Below are 18,506 nucleotides of genomic sequence, written 5' to 3' on the forward strand. Positions count from 1 at the left end.
GTGCACCTCTAGGTGAATATGCATGTCTGTAATCTCCAAAGCAGCTTGAACTAGGTTTTATTAGATTCCAAACCCCCACTTTTCAGATGAGGATACTGAGGGACAGATAAGCTGAATAAAATAAGCTGCCCCGTTTTATAGCTAGAAAACGTCACCTCAGGGATTTGAACTAAGCCTGTTTGACTCCAAGACCCCATGCTCTTTCCATGATACCATAGGCTGCCACGTGTGCCCAAAGGAAGCACTCAATTTCAAGGAAGTTGCCGCTCTGTGAATAACGTGGTCCACCCTGCTTCCCCGTCCTTTTTTGTTTGTTTGTTTTTAATCAGTCTATGGCATCAAATTAAATTGCCAGAAAAACAGTTTTGAATTGTAATGGATGGCATTGTTCACTGTCTTAGCATTTTAAAATTTGTTCTGATTTTACTGACAATACTATATCTATCTAAATACAGGAAACTTTAGTCATAAGAATGCTAATAGGCCTGATTTAGTTGTCTATTTTTTTGTGGTCTCATGAGCAAACAAGCAAGTTACTGTGGAAACCAAATAGAAACCTGGATGAATTGATACGGTAAGAGGCCTAAGAAATGGGGCAGCTTGAAATAATTCCATCAAAGTGGCATAGGGGATAAAAGAGAATGCCTTGAAGATAAATTAGGCCAGGGTCATTCAGTTGAGCCATATATATGGAGTATACAAACCTTATATTTGTTTAGGGTCTATTTTATCATTTAAGCCATTGTATAATTTATGATGATATTTACTTAATTTGCTGAAGTAAGTTTTTAACTTTATTTTGACTTCAGTTTGCATGTGGTAGTTATATTTGTACTTTAAAAGAACATATGCAATAGTAAAGGCAAGTAAGATAAAACAGAGTCTCCTGCTATCTGCCCCAAGGATTCAGTTGCCATTCCAGTAATCCAAGAGACACTGGCAATGTGATATTGGAGACTCAGTGTTCCAAATGTCATTGATATGAAAGCCATATCAGATAGAGCACTCAACAGAAATTTCCCGTTAGCACAACTCTGAGTCAGGCCATCCCTGTAAGCCTGTTCTTTCATGTGGGTTTAGGGCTTGGGTCACATACTCTTTCAGGATTTGGGGCTTAGGAAAATTACTTATGTCTAGGAGTGCGTGTTAGAACTCATTTATGTAACAGTTTGTAAACTGAGTAGGCAGAGAAATGTCATCTGTGAAAGAAGGACTGCAGACAGTAGGCAGCTGTCCAGAGGTCTGGCAAGAACGCACGGATCAGCACAGCCCTGCAGCATCAGCCCAGAGCGAAGTCAGCCTCTCCTTTGTGATCCAATAAGCATTTGACTTAATGCCATCCAAGTGGCCTGTTAGGACTAGTGAACCTGTGCCCAAGCAGTATCAGACTGCCAGGGGTTTGTTCAGGGGCTCCTTCATTGATTTTTCCCTCTCTTGGCATTTTTTGGGTTCTGTTATGTATCAGATTCTCTGATTTTTGCATTTTGGTCCTTGAATATTTCCCATTGAAGGCATATGAGATAAGACAATTGAAATTATCATTATATACACAGGTCTTGAGAGCTCTTTAACCAAAGCCCATAGGTGACCAGTGTTTTGAGTCTATAGTAGAAGAAACACAGGACTGACTACCTTGTGATTTCTCTAACTTGGAAGAAAGTACGTTATCAGTTACCTGAGTAGAAGGGAAGCTTTTAATGTACTGCTGTTAGTAATTGTAGGCAAGTCACTGGATGGTAAGTGTACATGGTGGTTTCTTTGCCCTAGGAGTAGCATTAAAATTCTCATCTCTCAACTTCATGAGAAAACAAGGCTTGCTGCATATCTTTTAAACTGAAGACTTTCCTTAAAGCTTGTCTGAGTATGTCAAAGTATGTTCCCATCCATTTGGTGTCAATGATCAATCACAAGAAGCTTTAGCAAAAGGTCTGAGTTCCTGCCATGTGCAGATGTGCCATGGTGCAGTTGGGCTTATGAAGATGAGGGAGGTGTGGATATTGCCCTCAAAGAACATCCAATTTGGGGAAGAAAAGACACGTGTCTCAAGAACTCTGATCAAGATGGACTGAGGAAAGTCTAAGAGGTGCTGAGCAAGGACTATGAGAGTTAAGAACCTGGAGAATTACTTCTAGCTGAGCCATAGGAAATGACTCCATGTCACCCACACAGGGTTTAAAGGAAGGATGGGATTGAGGTAAGGGGAAGACTGTTTCAGTTAGAGGAAGCACACAGAGTGGGTGTGCCTGCGGGGGGGGGGGGGGATTGCTAGCAGTTCTTTTTGGTTGAAGATTTCAAGAAACCTGTCATGGAAGATAAAGCCAGAAAGTTTGTTGGAATTGGGTCATGGAGGACCTTTAATGGTAGAATAAGGAATTTGGACTTTATTCTCTTTTTCCTTAGTTTCAAATACTTACCCGAGTGTGTTACTTTAAGGCCCAACTCTTAAGTATGATTATTAATAAAGAGTAAAGTTATCCTTTTGGCAGTTTGTGGGAAAATGCAAAAAGTGCTGTTATACAATTGCATATTTGTGGTATGGGTCAAAATAACTTTTTTTGGCTGAAAAATTTCCACAGAGCCAGTGCTAAATATATCACATAATCCTATAGCTAAGGTGGAAGCCAGCTACATCACTACAGCATGCCCTTATTTTGATTCCTCCTTAGGTTCAATGATGTTAGGATCTACATTTCACAGCCTTTTTTTTTTTTCGGCCAGGTGGGTGGTGCTAAAATGCCTAATACCCCGTTTCTCTGGCAAACAAGCTGATTTGTTTGAATTATGAGTCATTAAGCTCCTTTATCTTTTCTCCCAATTTCCTACTTCATGCTTTCCCTTCATATTGGGCACTTTGTAAGCAGTGAGGTGTTTCATTGATTTGCTGCCCATAAAAGAGTAGCTCTGGTCTTTTTTTCTATTCAGAGGAATGATTTTAACCTACCTGTGATGTGCCTTGGAAATAGTCTGAGCTGGTACTTTTAGCTATTAGAGGCTAACAGGAAAAAATATCTGAATTTTTTCAGATAGTTTTGAAACACTTTTCAATTGATAAAAACATTAGTGAAAAGGGCTATCTTTGTTAGTATTCTCTGGCTAATTAACTCTGTTGACTAAAGCTTGAGGCTTATATGGCAAGGTCAATTAGTTTTACTGTGATGATCTTTTGGAACCTCTGGTCCTGGCCATTGCCATTGATTTCAATAAATAATTATAATAATAGCAGGCACTTATATAGCTTTAACTGCTATACGTATAGATTTATTTAATTTTCAGAATAATCCTAAACAGTAGGTACTGTTACTGTCTCCATCCGTAATGGATCATGAAATTGAGAAGCTATGTGACTGACCCAGGGTCCCCTTACTGGTAACTGACCTGCGATTCACACCTAGGCACTTGGACTCCAGGGTCTTTATTCTTGATTTCATTACAATCCAAGGACACCCAGCAAGCATGTCCGTAGACTTAAGTAAACACAATATGTGTCTAAACATTTAAGGCTATTTATTTTGTATAGTATGAAGCTTTGAATTTAAGAAATTTCAAACCAGTGTTATGATATACAGACACCACAAATCTATTTAGTGTCTCTTTTGTCATCTGCACAACATAGTTGGACCCTTGGGCGAGTCTTCCTGGAAATCACATTTGAGACCTGAGCCAAGACTTCAAATGTTCAGGTGTTCAACAGGCAGAAAAGAGCACCACAGGTAGAGGGAACAGCATATGCAGAAGTTCAGAGGTGAGATGGCATTCAATGTGCATGTTTGGAGGATGTGCATCCAAAATAGGATGTCCAGTGTATCTAGAACAGGGTGGAAGATGAGCAGAGTGGCTAAGATACAGTGGAAGGCTGCAGATTGTACCCCGCTGAGGAGTTGAAATTGTTCTCTCAGACGATGACCTTTGTTTTGATCAAGGACTCACAAATTTTTATATCATTTCAGAGGGTTCCTAGATGCTCTGATGCTTACCAGTAGGTCCATAGACCCCTTTCCCCCAAGCCATAGAGATTAACTGAGAATCAGGAAGTGTCTGTGAAGGGAGAGTGGTAGGAAGCAGAGAAATGAAGAGGCAGATGCAAATAGTCAAGGCCAGAGATCGCTGAGATGGCTAAAGAAGGTGAAAGAAGGTAGGAAATAGAAGTGAGCAGGCTTGGGATGAGCTACACGGGAAGGTTGCAAATGGAGTGGGTAAAAGAAACTGCAGTTTCTAGCTTGGTTTAAGAATAGATAGTGATGTCACGAACAAAAGCTGGAGACAAGAAGAGAGAAGGTGCAAGAGTAGGAAGGTAAGGGGCGCAATTTTTAGACCCATGGAGTTTCAGGCGCCCGTGCTACATTCCAGTGGAAATGTCCAACAGACAGTTGGAAATGCAGTCTGGAAAAGTCAGCCTTGGAGAGAGATTTAACTGTCTCCATAGCAAATGGTAGGTTGAAGCCCTTGGAGTTAGGGCCACCCAGTGAGAGCCTAGGAGAAGGCAAGGGCTCCTGAAGAGCAGCAGTAAGGCTGGCTGCCGAGAAGAGACTCAGGGGAGCCACAGAAGCATCACAGCACGTGAGCGCTTCCCGTGCGCTGAGTTTGTTCTGAACCCTTCACATGCCTTAGCTTGCTTCATCCTCTGCCACCTCCGTGACAGAGCCACATTTCACATATGCAGAACCCAAGACACAGAGAGGTAAAGTAACTTGCACAAGGTCTCACAGAGTTAGTGAGTCACCTTCAATGCTGAATTAGTGGTTAGCATCATCAAACTGATGTAACTGAGTTAAGATAGTTTTTGTCATAACTTTTCTATAGATTTAAATATAGCCTGGTAAGCTTCAAAGACAGTATTTCCTTACTTTTCCCCTGGATCTAGGAAGTAAATATAGTATGATCATCAGAATTCACGGAGGAAGCATGATCTGAGACTTCCATAAATTTCCAAATTCCCTGGCTTTCTCTCACGTGAATATTCTGTTAAGAGTCATGCATTTCTTAAATATTTTCTTATTTAATAGGTAAAGCTTTCACTGAAGTTTTTTCTCCCAGGGAATGAGCATTTTGGGCATTGGTTGGAGCATTTCCTGAAATGGTTTCATGAGTCACATTTTCATATTTCCTCTTAGAATATACATTGGTCTCTCTTAGGGTGATCTGGGATTATCACCAAACTCCCCATTCCTATTCTAATGTACCCAAAATGTCTCTTGTTTACTTAATTCCATCACTGCTTAGAACCTCTCCATTTTGTTTTCTTTTTAATCACTACACTAGTAGTAGAGATTTTCTTTGGAGCCCATTTTCTCAGAGTAATTTTTTTTTTTTATCACTTCATCAGACTTAATGTACATTGAGGAACAAAAAACAATGAAATCACACCAAATAGCTACAGCTGGGCTATCTGCTAGGCAGGGGTCAGCAAACTACGGTCTAAGGACTGAATGGAATCCACCACTTTTTTGTAAGGAAAGTTTTATTGGAATGTAGCCCTGCTCTTTCATTTACATATTGCCTCTGGCTGCTTTCCTGCTGCAATCACAGAGTTGATTAGTTGCAACTGTGTGACCCACAAAACCTAAAAGTCTAAAATGTTTACTGATTTGGACTTTCACAGAGAAAGTACTGACTCCTGCTCTATAGCGTACTGCTTTTGGAAAATCAGAATATGTCCAAAGCACATTTATAGTGCTGTAGAGTTTCTAAATAAAATTTTAGCCAACTGAATAATAGAACCATTGAGTGGCTTCTGTGATATTTGTTTTTCAGGTATAAAACAGAAGTTGGGCAAGGGAATAATAAAATTGAAGACTCCTTTAAGTAATACATCATTAGAATTCTTACCTGTATAATCAGTCATCTGAATTTTTGTCAGTATTGACAAAGCTGTTAATTTGGAAAAAAAAAATTTTTTTTTAAATGCTTAATGGATATCAGGTCCTTAATTGTGCGTGTCCTGTGGGGTTTGGAAAAATAATCCTTTCCCTATCCTCAGAGAAATACATGTCAATTTAAACCAAGTTAGATATAAACAAACAAAAATCTGGAAAAATTGGCCTAGATCATAGAACTATAACACATTGAGAAAATGTGTCAAGTGGGGCACCTGGGTGGCTCAGTCCGTTAAGAGTCCAACTTCGGCTCAGGTCATGATCTCACCATTCATGAGTTCAAGACCCACATCAGGCTCTGTGCTGACAGCTCAGAGCTTGAAGCCTGCTTTGGATTCTGTGTCTCCGTCTCTCTGCCTCCCCCACTTACACTCTACTCTTCTCTCTCTCTCTCTCTCTCTCTCTCTCTCTCTCTCTCTCTCAAAAATAAACATTAAAAATTTCTTAAGAAAATGTGTCAAATTATTTCAGTTAATTAATGTTGACCATATATTTCTTCAATCATATCTCTGAAAAAAATGGATGCGTTTTATTCCCCCTTGTTTTACTAAGACAAGAAATACATGAGGCCAGATAGGATCACATTCTGCTCTGTCAAATACAAGTTCCTCGCTTGACCCTCCTGAAGGCCCATTTTCCCAGGTAGCTCCACCCTCCTTTTGGGGCTGCTGATGTCTTCTGAGGTCCTCTCTTGCCTTTGGGTTCTCTCCTCGAATGTGTTCTCCTGGATTAGCCCCATTGGTGCATCATCACATGACTCCCCAGCTCTGAACTCCACTTCTGTTCTCTATAGCTCACCTGATGAAATCTGGTCTTTTACTAGTACTGAAAACCTTCCACAGAGGCCTTTGTGGAAAGTCATAAAGGTTCCACACCCCCTCCTTTTTTGTGTACCTTAACTCTGAGAACTGGAACTGCGGTCTACCCTTTCCCATCTGTTACTTTTCATACACTTTTCCTCACTGTTTGAAATGTCCTTTATCCGTGTCTGGTTTTGTCCATTTCTTGCCTGAATCCATTTGTCTTTCAGATGCCTTCTCTTTTGAGCAGTTTCCTCTGGTCTGCTTTCTACCTACCTCATAAATTCCAAGCTAGAATTGATATTTTCATGCCATGAATATCCACAATACATTTTCTGCTTTTGTAACTTAAAAAGGATTATTCACATACCTTCTCCTGTTAATGGCTAAACTCTAAATTTCTTAAGGGAAGGAGCTTTGTTTTTGTTGATTGTTTATTACACTTCTACATTTTCTTTAGTGTCTGGTTTGACTGTTTGTATATAATAACTACACAATCGACTTATTGTTGAGTGGATGAATCAATCAATGCTTAGTGACAGATATGAAAACTGTGTTATATCAAATGGTGAATTTTACTTGTTTGATATATGGTAGCCCTAATGAGATAAGATAAAATTTTCCAAGTTAAAAATCAGCTTTTCAGTTATTGACAGGAAAACCACAGTAGTTACTAGATGAAAGTGCCTAAAGATTTTGTTTTTCATCTTCAGGAAGTTATCTCAGCACAGCCTGTTTTCATAAACTCTATTGGGTTGTGGCACTAAAACTATTCTCCAGGGGTTTAGACACAGTGTAAAAATCCTCAGTGTACTTGGGATTATCACAGGTAAGAAGAGGAAAATCAATTTCTTGTCTAAACCTTGCTGCTGGTGAAAATAGCAAATGGCAAGATCTTTTTACCGACTATTTAGTGCAGACAGTAGACAAAGTAAACAAGATAATGAGAAAAGGTCTTAATACCACATTTGAGGCTAGTTTTCTGGGAAAACAATTTACGATGTTTAACCCTAAATTAAGACCAATTCTTCTTTGTGAAAATGGTACGGGCATTGAATCAGAACAATGGGCCACCTAATGTACAGAAAATAGTCAATAGTGTCTCATCACTTATTTTTGTTGTGAAATGGACTTTGCTGTGTAGACTGCTTTGTTCAAATACTCTTCCGGTGGTCTTTCTGTCTTTACTATTTTAAGGTTAATTAATTAATGAATTTTTTAGTATTTTATGGAATGGTGGAGCTCGCTTTATCTTGTCTCCATTTTGCATTCTATGCATTAACTTAGTAGCTACACAAGACAGTCTGGTCTTCTGTAGAATACGTCATATGCTCTGAGGGGCTTGAAGAAGAAATGAGTGGAATGTGTGGGGAGTGTGCTGGACGAGAACATGGTGTATAGTGGGCAAAATTCAGGCTGTGGGAGGATTAGTCATAACCTACAGGAAAAATTCTGTTGCAAAGATAATGGATCATTTGCTTCCTGAATGAGCCATTCAGAAGGAACCTTTGCCAAATTCAGTAAACTCCCTGATGAGATTCTTCAGAGACTCCTACCCAAGTATTGGTTGGTATAGAAGGCTTTGTTTGAGTCAGCTTTCCCAACCTTTACAACTTTTAATTTACTAATTGCTTAGGTGGAGGGTGTCAGGAGCCTTTTTGGTTTGCACAATGTATCATTAAATTAGAATATGATTCTTTTTGTGTGTTTTGATAAAACCCAGATATAATTTTTTTTTTAAATCATCCATTTTGGTTATAGTTTTAAAAAGAAACGACCTCTTCCCTTCTCTGAGTATATTTTTAGCAAGAGTTTTAAGAATTAATCTTCAGTATGTGTTGTCACAAGGAGTAATCAGACTTGAACTTTATAAGCTTAGTGCCTTTGAACTTCTGCCCCGCACACAGTTTATATATAAGAGAAAATAACCCTGTGTAGTTTCTTAATTAAAATAAAGTTTAGTTGCCACTTGGTTAACTTCTTGGTTTCTTAATAAAACAATATATTTTGTGAGTCACCTGTAATTTGTAACTTGAATGTGATGATATAAATCTTTCTGTCCTAATCAAGTTTTTGAAGCTGAATTAAAACAATTCCTAATATATCTGGCTTCAGTAACTATCAGGGATGATTGATTATATCTGAACCACATATTGATAGAGTGCTAATTTTTTTTAATGTTTATTTATTTTTGTGAGAGAGAGAGAGAGAGAGAGAGAGAGAGAGGGAGAGAGAGAGAGAGACACGAGTGGGGAGGGGCAAAGAGAGAGGGAGACACAATCCAGAAGTAGGTTCCAGGCTCTGAGCTGTCATCACAGAGCCCAACACAGGGCTCAAACCCATGAACCACGAGACCATGACCCAAGCAGAAGTCGGACACTTAACCAACTGAGCCACCCAGATGCCCCAATAAAGCCAATTTTTTTTTTAGTGTTTTTATTTATTTTTTAGAAAGAGAAGAGACAGAGTGAGTGGGAGAGGGGCAGAGAGAGAGAGAGACACACACAGAATCCGAAGCAGAGCAATAGAGCTAATTTTTAATCAGACTGGTTAGCTCCCACAAAGGATGTCTTTCGGAATTTGCACAGAATGCCCATATGAACATTCATTATAGTCTCAGAACAATTCAAAAGCTGGGGTGCCTGGGTGGCTCAGTCGGTTAAGTGTCCGACTTCGGCTCAGGCCATGATCTCACCGTCTGTGAGTTTGAGCCCCATGTCAGACTCCGTGCTGACAGCTCAGAGCCAGGAGCCTGCTTTGGATTCTGGGTCTCCCTCTCTCTCTCTGCACCTCCCCTCCTCATGCTCTTTCTCTCAAAAATAAAATAAAAACATTTTTAAAAAGTTAAAAAAAAAAAGAACAAGCCAAGACATTTATTCCATGACCTTGCATACACACTGTATGCAAATAGACACTTTTGCACAAAAGGAACAATAATAGATTCATTTCTTACAACATACATATAAATAGAAGCATTGTAAGTTTCACTTTTTAACTCACACTTACTTTGTGCAGGGAACTAAGGTCCAGTCCTTGCTCCTCAGAGTCAATACAGTCTGATGGGGGTGGGGGGAGGGTAAGAGGTGTAAGCGCCAGGTAAGATCAAGACAGCTGTATACCAATAAAATTAACCAAAGTACCAGGTGTGATGAGAAGTTGCTACTTTCTAGTAGAGAAGATCAGCAAAGGCGTTGATTGAGAGTTGTGGCTTTGAGCTAGGTTTTGAAGGATGCGTAGGCAAAGAGATGGAGAAAGAGACGAATGAAGTGCAAAAATGCTCCTTGGGCCAAGGTCTGAGTTACATAAGCTGGCGACAAGACACACACACTGTTTGGGAATTCGTTGAGTATGGTTAGTAAGATTCACCCACCTTCTTCCTGGCCTCTGCAGCTGGACTGGAGGAAGCACATGGAGAGGAAACCTTGATTTTACCCCATGGTCATCTGTTCTTCTTTACCTTCCTACTTGCCCTTACAGGATGGTAAGAGGTGGAGAAGAAGACTAGGGAAGAGGACTGGGGGAGGGGGGTGTGGATGAAAAGAACTGCAGTGTAGCACAGGGGGCTCTTCGCCATACTTTTCTTCTTTCTTTTCGTTTTTCAGTGTTCCCTCCTTTTCCAAAGCTTGGTGGAGTCCATCATAGAAAAGAGCAAAGAAAAGGTGGGCAGGGGATTTTCTGTAGCTGACCAAATTCAGTCTATCTATAATTATATGGGATTAAAGAGCATAGGGACTCCTGGGTGACTCAGTCGGTTAAGTGTCTGACTTCGGCTCGGGTCATGATCTTGCCACTCGTGGCTTCAAGCCCCACATCGGGCTCTGTGCTGACAGCTCAAAGCCTGGAGCCTGTTTCAGATTCTGTATCCCTCTCTCCCTCTGCCTCTCCTCCGCTTATGCTCTGTCTCTCTCTGTCAAGAATAAACATTAAATTAAAAAAAAAAAAGTGTAGATTGAGTAGTGTTTGCAGAAAATAAATATATCATGCTGAACATACAAAAATAATCTTAATGGACCCTGACTCTAGTTCTCTTATGTCCTCATTACAGACATCAAGTAAATTTTATTTAGGACCTACAAGATGCATGGAATTGTCTTACAACACAGTAGAGATTTAAAAATCATTTTTTGTAGAGATGTAGGGGGGGATTTAGGAACCCCCCCCCCTTCCCTGCCCCACACACTTTTTTTTTCCTAGAAAAATAATACTTGCAGGAGCTATCACAGCGTAGGATCCTGAGTAGACATCAATCTTTTGCGCTTCCGTGAAGACGTTGTCTTTCAGAATGTGTGTGTGTGCATTTATTTTTTCCTTTTCCATAGGTAAAAAGAGAAAACTAAACCTGAGTGACAGAACAGGCTTGAAAGATAATCAAACCTGGGGAGTAATTTTTAAAGCTGACTTGTGAAGAAACGAGCTTGCTAGAGAGGTTGCTCAAAGGAAACTGCTGTCACATTTCAGGATCAGAGTCACTAATTTAGCTTCTACTTTAGAATAGGTCTGTGTGTCTGTCTTTCTGTCTTCCTTCCTTCCCTCCTTCCTCTTTCTCTTTTTCCTCCTCTACTCCCTCTTCTGAATCTCCTCCTCCTCCTCCTCCTTTTTCTTCTTCCTCTGCCTTAAAGTGAACATATTTTATATTCTTGTAAAATATTCTCTGCCTTCTGAGAAATAATGTCAAGTTGAAAATTGTATTCTTCGGTAGTATAGTCAGCTCTTTCACTAGAGGATTGTTGTAGGAGTTTGGCAATTGTACTCTGTAAGGCAAATTGCAGACTATTAATGAGTCCTTATCAGGGAACAGTGATAGTGCATTTATATGCTTATATGGTGAAACCACTTCATACTTACTGGTTTTTAAAAACTAAGGCTTACATTTAAATGGAGGGTTAAACATGTTTCTGGAAAATATGCTTTGTCCCCTTTTAGAAAATATTTGCTATATAAATTGAGAGTTTTCATGCTCCAGACTCTGGGTGAGGTGGGAGTTATGAATGTTACTGATGGCTGAGTTCAGTGACTACATCTTTGAGGTTACGTAAGACTGAGCAAAGGAGGTAAAAATCTGAGACACCATCCTTAATGAACTTTCACCTCAAAAGATAAATTGGAAGGAATTTCCTGATTGGTCATTGGCAGCCCCCTGAGAAACTCATGCGGATTATGTGGAGTTGTACTATGTGAGTGTAATCTCTCTTTTTCAGTTCTGCCCGTTGCTGCAAAACAGCAAGAGAAAGAAATCAAGGAGCCACTCCTGTCATTGACCAGATAACCCCACTGGGGTCAATAGACAGACGGAGTTCCCAGGGGAAAAGCTGCCGCCATCAGAGGATAAAACACTTTGGACAGCTTTTACCTTAACGCTGACCTGGAAGACTTTGACACCTGGTTACAAGGTGAGTTAGGAGAACACAAGCTTAAGATCAAAAATGGGGTTAGATTAGGCAGTAATCACATTAAAAGATTAGTGAGACATTACCAAATGACAGGAAGTTATTTCTTTATGTCTTCTTTTGTGTATATCTGATCTAAAAGCAATACACAGTAATCCTGGTTATGTGTAGGCATCTTGATAAAAAGTTCTACTGAAAATTTTTTTAAGGATAGGAAGTAGAAAAACATGCTAAAGTATTTGTTAACTTTTTTCTATCTGCAGTCTGGCATCATGTGGAAATAAGACACTCCCCTTCCCTTCTGAAATAATAAAGCTGCAGATTTCAGCCTAAACAATGAAATGACAACCCTGCTTGCATTATATATGTATATGCAAATACATTCATGCATACACACGTTCTTAAAATGCATCCATTTTTTATAATCTTTCATAGTAAACAAGTAGGTTTTTTCCCCCCAAGAGACTGAACTATATGATACCAGCAATGCTTACTATGGGCTCCTTGTCGTCTTTGAGATTTGCAGTTATTATTTTCAGATCCACTTCACACATGCTATTTGATATGTTAGGCTCAGTGACTTTGGCCTTCACAATTTGGACACATTCCTCCCAGTTATGCAAAGCTTTCTACTTTCTTGAGGTCAGTGACCCCCCAGAGTGGGAGGGTGTACCATGAAAATTGTTGGGAGGCTCTCACAAGCTGTGTGTCCTCTTCTCAAACTCTTATTTGCCCTGGGACACAGGGGTGGTGGTGGTGATAATGTAGACATCTGTAATTTGGAAACACCATGGTTATTTTGATACCCCCCGACCCTTTCTTTGTATGGACTGGTTCTTCTTGGTAGAGCAGAAACCAAGGCTCAGTAATTTAGTGTCGTCATTGTTCTGTGAGAAGCTTTCTGCTTATTACTGCATTATTTAAAATTACATTTTAGGGGCCCCTGGGTGGCTCAGTGGGTTGAACATCCAACTCTTGATTTTGGCTCAGGTCATGATCTCAGGGTCATAAAATCAAGCTCCAAATCAGGCTCTGCACTGAGCGTTGAGTCTGCTTGGGATTCTCTCTCTCCCTCTGCCCCTCTCCCCTGCTATGCTCGCTCTCTCTCTCTCTCTCTCAAAATAAATAAATAAATAAATAAACAAATAAATAAATAAATAAATGTTAAAATAAAAATAAAATAAAATAAAGTAAAATAAAGTAAAATAAAATAAAATAAAATTACATTTTAGTGCAGAGCTTGCAAACTGCCGGCCCATAGGTCAAATTTTAGACTATAATCTCTTAACCTGTAAACATTTTCTTTTTTAAAATTGAATGAATTGCCAACATTGATCAGTCTGGAAACTTCATAGAAAAAATCAGATACTTGGCTTCTCTTGAAAGATTAAAAATCTGGTTTTGTTACTATTCCAAAGACCGAAGTTTGCTAATCTTTACCATTCCTTACATATTTAACCCAACCAGCCTTACAGATTTATGTTACCTGCCTGGCATCTGTAGGCTTTTGCTGTCAAGATTCCTGTTTTAGGCAGTAGTTTCTTCTCTCCTTTCATGAAGTCACTGTCATGTACTTTACATATAACACACTGTTAGTCTTTATTCTTGTTTGGCATTTTATTACTTTATATAAAATGTGTGTGTTTTGCGGGGTGCCTGGCTTAGTTGGTTTTGGTTTCAGTTTAGGTCGTGATCTCAGATTCATGGGGATCAAGACCTGTGTCTGGTTATGCATTGAGCATGGAGCCTGCTTAAGATCCTCTCCCTCTTTTTTTCTCCCTCTCCCCCTTAGCCCCTCTCCTCCACTTGTGCTCTCTCTGTCTTTCTCTCAATAAAATAAAATAGAAATACAATACAATACAATACAATACAATACAATACAATACAATACAATACAATACAATACAATGTGTGTGTTTTAAAAATAGTGGTTTTCTGAAGTGAAGCTGATATCTCCCAAACTTGCCAGTGAAGAAGGAAGACTTTTCCAAAATCGGAATGGTGTGTTGTTCTTAATTTGGAAATCTCATTTGCATAGTGATGGGGTTTGAATCATTCTTTCTGTACCTTCAGGGTGTCATTTCAGAGTCTGATATTTCATGACCCAAGGGTTCTATCACCTAATCTTTCTGTTTTGGTCCCTGGGAGGCAAACTGATTCATTGATTTGGCCTCTTTTTGAATGACACCCATAGGAATTAGAGTCCATTGACCAGCTCCCTACTCAGTCTGGACACCAGAGTGATTCAGTGAGCAAAATGCTGTGCCATCTTCTTGTGTAGGACTTTTGACATTGAGAAATCTCACCATCAGAATCAGATGTACCCTCAAGCACATTGGTTGTAGTTCATCACAAAGTGTCTCTTTCCCCATCTTTGATCACTGTATATTGTTAGGAGCTGAACTATTTACAGGGGTATTCCTGTTAATTTGATACTGAATCAAACTTTCGTACGGTAATAAAGAACTTTAGCCATGAAGATATTTCAAATCATTGGGTCCTTTTCTGTCTGCATTAGCTAAACTCAAACATGAATTATTTGATCAGAGTTTACAGATGGAGGAAACTGATTTTGATCCTAAAATAGCAGTTCTTGTCCCAACAACTCAATTACCTTCAGACAGGTAGTGCTGTTACTTAAGCAGATTTTAGGCCTCAGATTACCGATTTTTAATGTTGAAGCAAACAGGAAAGAAGACCAGCTGGTTTGGATGTTTATTTTGAGTGGTTTAGTGGCCTGGCTGCATTGCTTTGCTCTGTCTTATGGAATCTCTTAGGTCAGTATTGCTTAGGATCTCTTGATACATGACCACAAGCAAAGATGAAATGTACATGAGTCCCTTTGACTGTCAGGTTTAAGTTCCTGGAAATAAAGTAAGTGGAAATCTGTTCCCACACATATTTGCCAAGTTGTGCGTTGACTGTATAAGACGGAAATTAAACTTTTTTTTAAAAAGGGAAATGCAAGTGATCAGCATCTCATTTCCTTTACGAAATGTGTTTATCTGATATTGTTCTTTTGTCACAGAAATTAGTTTGTACGCATGTATATTCAGGAAAGCTTTCAGGAAGCGCCTTTGCCTCTTTTTCTTGGATTTCCTGGTATCACCTCTCTATTCCCTTTCACTTAATTCCCCGAGGAAAGGACAACCAGCACTGAAAAAAAAAATGGAGTGGGGGGTGTTTAGAAGTCATTATTGACATAAAAACAGGTTGAAATGTTGTGAAAAAGGTAAACTCAATAAATCAACTAACCAGTCAGCAAAGAGAACATGGGTAGAGGAGAAAGTATTTCACTTTTTGCTGATGTTTGTTCCCTTCTATCTGTTTTGAGGGTCTTGAGACTCCTCCCTCAGGTAGTGGCAATGGAGAGACTATCCAATGAGAACTGGTAAGGCGGATGTCATTTTACCTGTCCCTTTCTTCCTCTCCTGGGCTTTCCCTCCTCTTCTGTCTCTCTGAAGGAGGTCTCTCCTGCTCAATAGGCATCTCATTCTAAAATGCTGAAGGGGCCAAGGCGAAGGGAGCAGGCCAGTAGCCAACTGGAAGAGGAGTGAGAAGAACCTCAATGAGATGACAAGAATGGAAACAAAGGATCAGGAAAGAACCTTTGTCCAGGGATAAAGGCCATGCCCTAGACCAGTCCTCCACCTGTACGTTGTCTTTCTCATTCTGCTTGGTGAAGTTTTAGAAAAATGGTCACCCCCTTAAATCTGAAAAATTTAGACCAACTTTGAAAAATAAGTTGTATGTTAAATACATATCCAGTAAAATTGGGAATGAAGAAAAGTATACTGTTAATATCAGAGGTTTCATAAATGAAATGGTAGGGAAGAAGGAAATTTTGATTTGTTAAGAATCTTTTCATCTTTTGCTGTTTTTTTCTCTACTTAAAAAAATACCTTTCATTGAGAAAAATTTCAAATTACACAAAAGACAGTGAATAGTATAGTAAACTCCCATACACACACCCAGATTTGTCTATCCATCTCCCTTTTATTCTGAAGCTATTAGAAGTAGACATCATGTATTTGGATCAACTAGTATTTTACCCTGAAATACAGTCATACAGGAAAAAGCAGAGTAAGTGCTTAATACTTCCTTTTTAATAGTTTTAGAGTTGGTACTTTAGTTTTTTCAAAGGGTATTAAAGAGTTTCCTTTTTTTTTGGAGTATCATTATATATTCATGGATTTAAAAATATTATGTTTTAATTAGTTGCGGTGATTTTTTTTTTTTTTTCTGGATGCTCAAGTACAACCTTGGTTCACTGGGATCCCCTTCAAGTTGGCTCCTGTGTATACATAAAGAAAAGAGAGCCTCTCATAAGAGAATCACAGTGAATTTTCACAGACTGGCCAGTTCCATATCATCAGCAACCAGATCAAGATAACAGAACATCCCAGAAGCACTCTTGTCCTGTTAATTTCTTTGACCCTGCTTTTTGGTACAACAGGATGCCCCACGCTTCTCTTGTACATTTCATATCCCAGTCTAAGTATCAGCCATTCTAAGAAGCTCTGGTTCTTTTCAGTAGGTAAGGGAATTTAGAAACTAGAGTCTAGGGGCACCAGGGTGGCTCAGTTGGTTAAATATCCGACTCTTGATTTCAGTTCAGGTCATGATCTCACAGTTCATGAGATCGAATCCCATGTCAGGCTCCCAGGCTAATGGTGTGGAGCCTCTGTCTCTTTCCCCCTCCTCTGCTCACACACTTGTATGCTCTCTGTCTCTCTCTCTCAAAATAAATAAACAAACATTAAAACAAAATAAAATAAATAGAAACTGCAGTCTAGGTCTTAGGAGGGCTTATTCCTGTGGGTTCTCAGTGATTCTAGGCTTTTTGGGGGGCAGGGTAGAAACTATATACATTTAAAAATAATACATATGAGTTCATACTGGTTTTTTCAAGCTAACTTTATGGAATTTTAATATTGTTTGATTTTATATTTGTATCTCTTTTCTCTTACACTGAAGATCTTGGTTCCAAAATAAGATTACAAACTTATTTGCTCTATTCTTTATTTTTAAAAATTTTTTTTCAATATATGAAATTTATTGTCAAATTGGTTTCCATACAACACCCAGTGCTCATCCCAAAAGGTGCCCTCCTCAATACCCATCACCCACCCTCCCCTCCCTCCCACCCCCATCAACCCTCAGTTTGTTCTCAGTTTTTAAGAGTCTCTTATGCTTTATTCTTTAAGTACACAGAATACTTTCAAATGAATAAGCTCAGTCAGCATTACTACTACTAATTATTATTCTGTTTTTATGCAGAGAAAATATGTAAAGTTTTATTTATCCTTTTTTTTTTTGGTCATTATTTTTGGTCTTTTAAAATTCATGCATGAGGTTAGAAGATGAATCTTTCCTTCAACTCCATTTTTAGTATTAATGTTGATACGTTTCTTGGCAGTGAAATTCAGTCTATTAAATCTTTAGTTTACCAGATAATTTGAGTTATTTGCAACTCATTACATCATAAGCAGGAGATGTTCCAGAAGCGACAGTGGGATTATTGTTCTCTCTGGGTGGTAGATCGATTTGTGCTGCATTGGATGCATTTATTAGTGTCTACCCTTCCTCATAGTGCAGGTCCAGAGACAGAAGAAAAATAAACACTCTAAATGAAGCAGAGAGCCTGAAAGTGCCCCAGGATTTTTGTCTTCTTGCTTCTTTTTATTTGATAGATGGTTATTTGATGGGTGCATATTTTGGAATGCCTTTTCGCCCCCTTGGTTGGTCAAGTGATCAAGTGCTTTGACTTTTGGACACATTTTGTAATATTTGACCCTGGGATAAATGTAAGCATTCATAGAGAATATGGGTGTAGGTAGTCTCTCCCACCTTCCTCCTGTCCATCCTTCCTTTCTGCCAACCATCTATAGTTCCTTTTTTTTTTTTTTTTTTTTTTGCACACCCAGGTAATTCCTGGACCCCGAGCCGAGGGCTGCACAAGGGAGGAATAAGGAGAGCTACATCACTCCCTATTTTGTCTTTTAAAACTTTTAACCTGTCTTCTCAAAACCTCTTATTCTCAGACCACCTCCGTAAGGTATTTGAGTTCTTTCCAATATATTTTTACATACAGAAGAATGATTAATACTGTAATTAGTCTAACTGTGAGGTTGATTTAAAATTATTTGTTTATTGGCTTTTTACATCAGATGAGTAATGCTAGGAAGTACTGTGTGTATGAACCCACAAGACACATCGTTTTGAAAGGTTTGGCTTTCAGAAAACAAGGATGTATTGGAGTAACAATTCTAAACTTTGCCCCAGTAAGAAATGATTACAAAGATGATGGACTAACACATCGACTCCCCAAAACTTCACTGTGTATGGCTGGTGGTAGACTTTTAAAGGTTTGAGATTTCAGAAACAATGGTGTGTCTTTTCTCCTGTGCCTTATAGCAACCCTGCTGTATCTGAAGTGTTCACTC

General features: G+C 39.0%; 1 protein-coding gene across 19 annotated transcripts in view; it reads left to right on the forward strand.

The window, feature by feature from the left end:
- Positions 1–18,506, forward strand: part of OSBPL6 (oxysterol binding protein like 6) — a 214,517-nt gene that overhangs the window by 83,814 nt on the left and 112,197 nt on the right. For 17 of the 19 annotated variants that reach the window (XM_023259490.2, XM_023259489.2, XM_023259487.2 and 14 more), the window contains one exon: positions 11,872–12,063. The exons of 1 other annotated variant lie outside the window; for it this stretch is intronic. The gene's annotated coding sequence lies outside the window, so the exon portion shown is untranslated. Of the gene's footprint in view, positions 1–11,871; positions 12,064–17,987; positions 18,119–18,506 lie in introns of all 19 variants that reach the window. One more of the 19 variants, XM_023259488.2, reaches the window with a different exon arrangement.

The sequence above is a fragment of the Felis catus genome, chromosome C1 (genome assembly GCF_018350175.1).
Source record: "Felis catus isolate Fca126 chromosome C1, F.catus_Fca126_mat1.0, whole genome shotgun sequence".
Taxonomy (NCBI): domain Eukaryota; kingdom Metazoa; phylum Chordata; class Mammalia; order Carnivora; family Felidae; genus Felis; species Felis catus.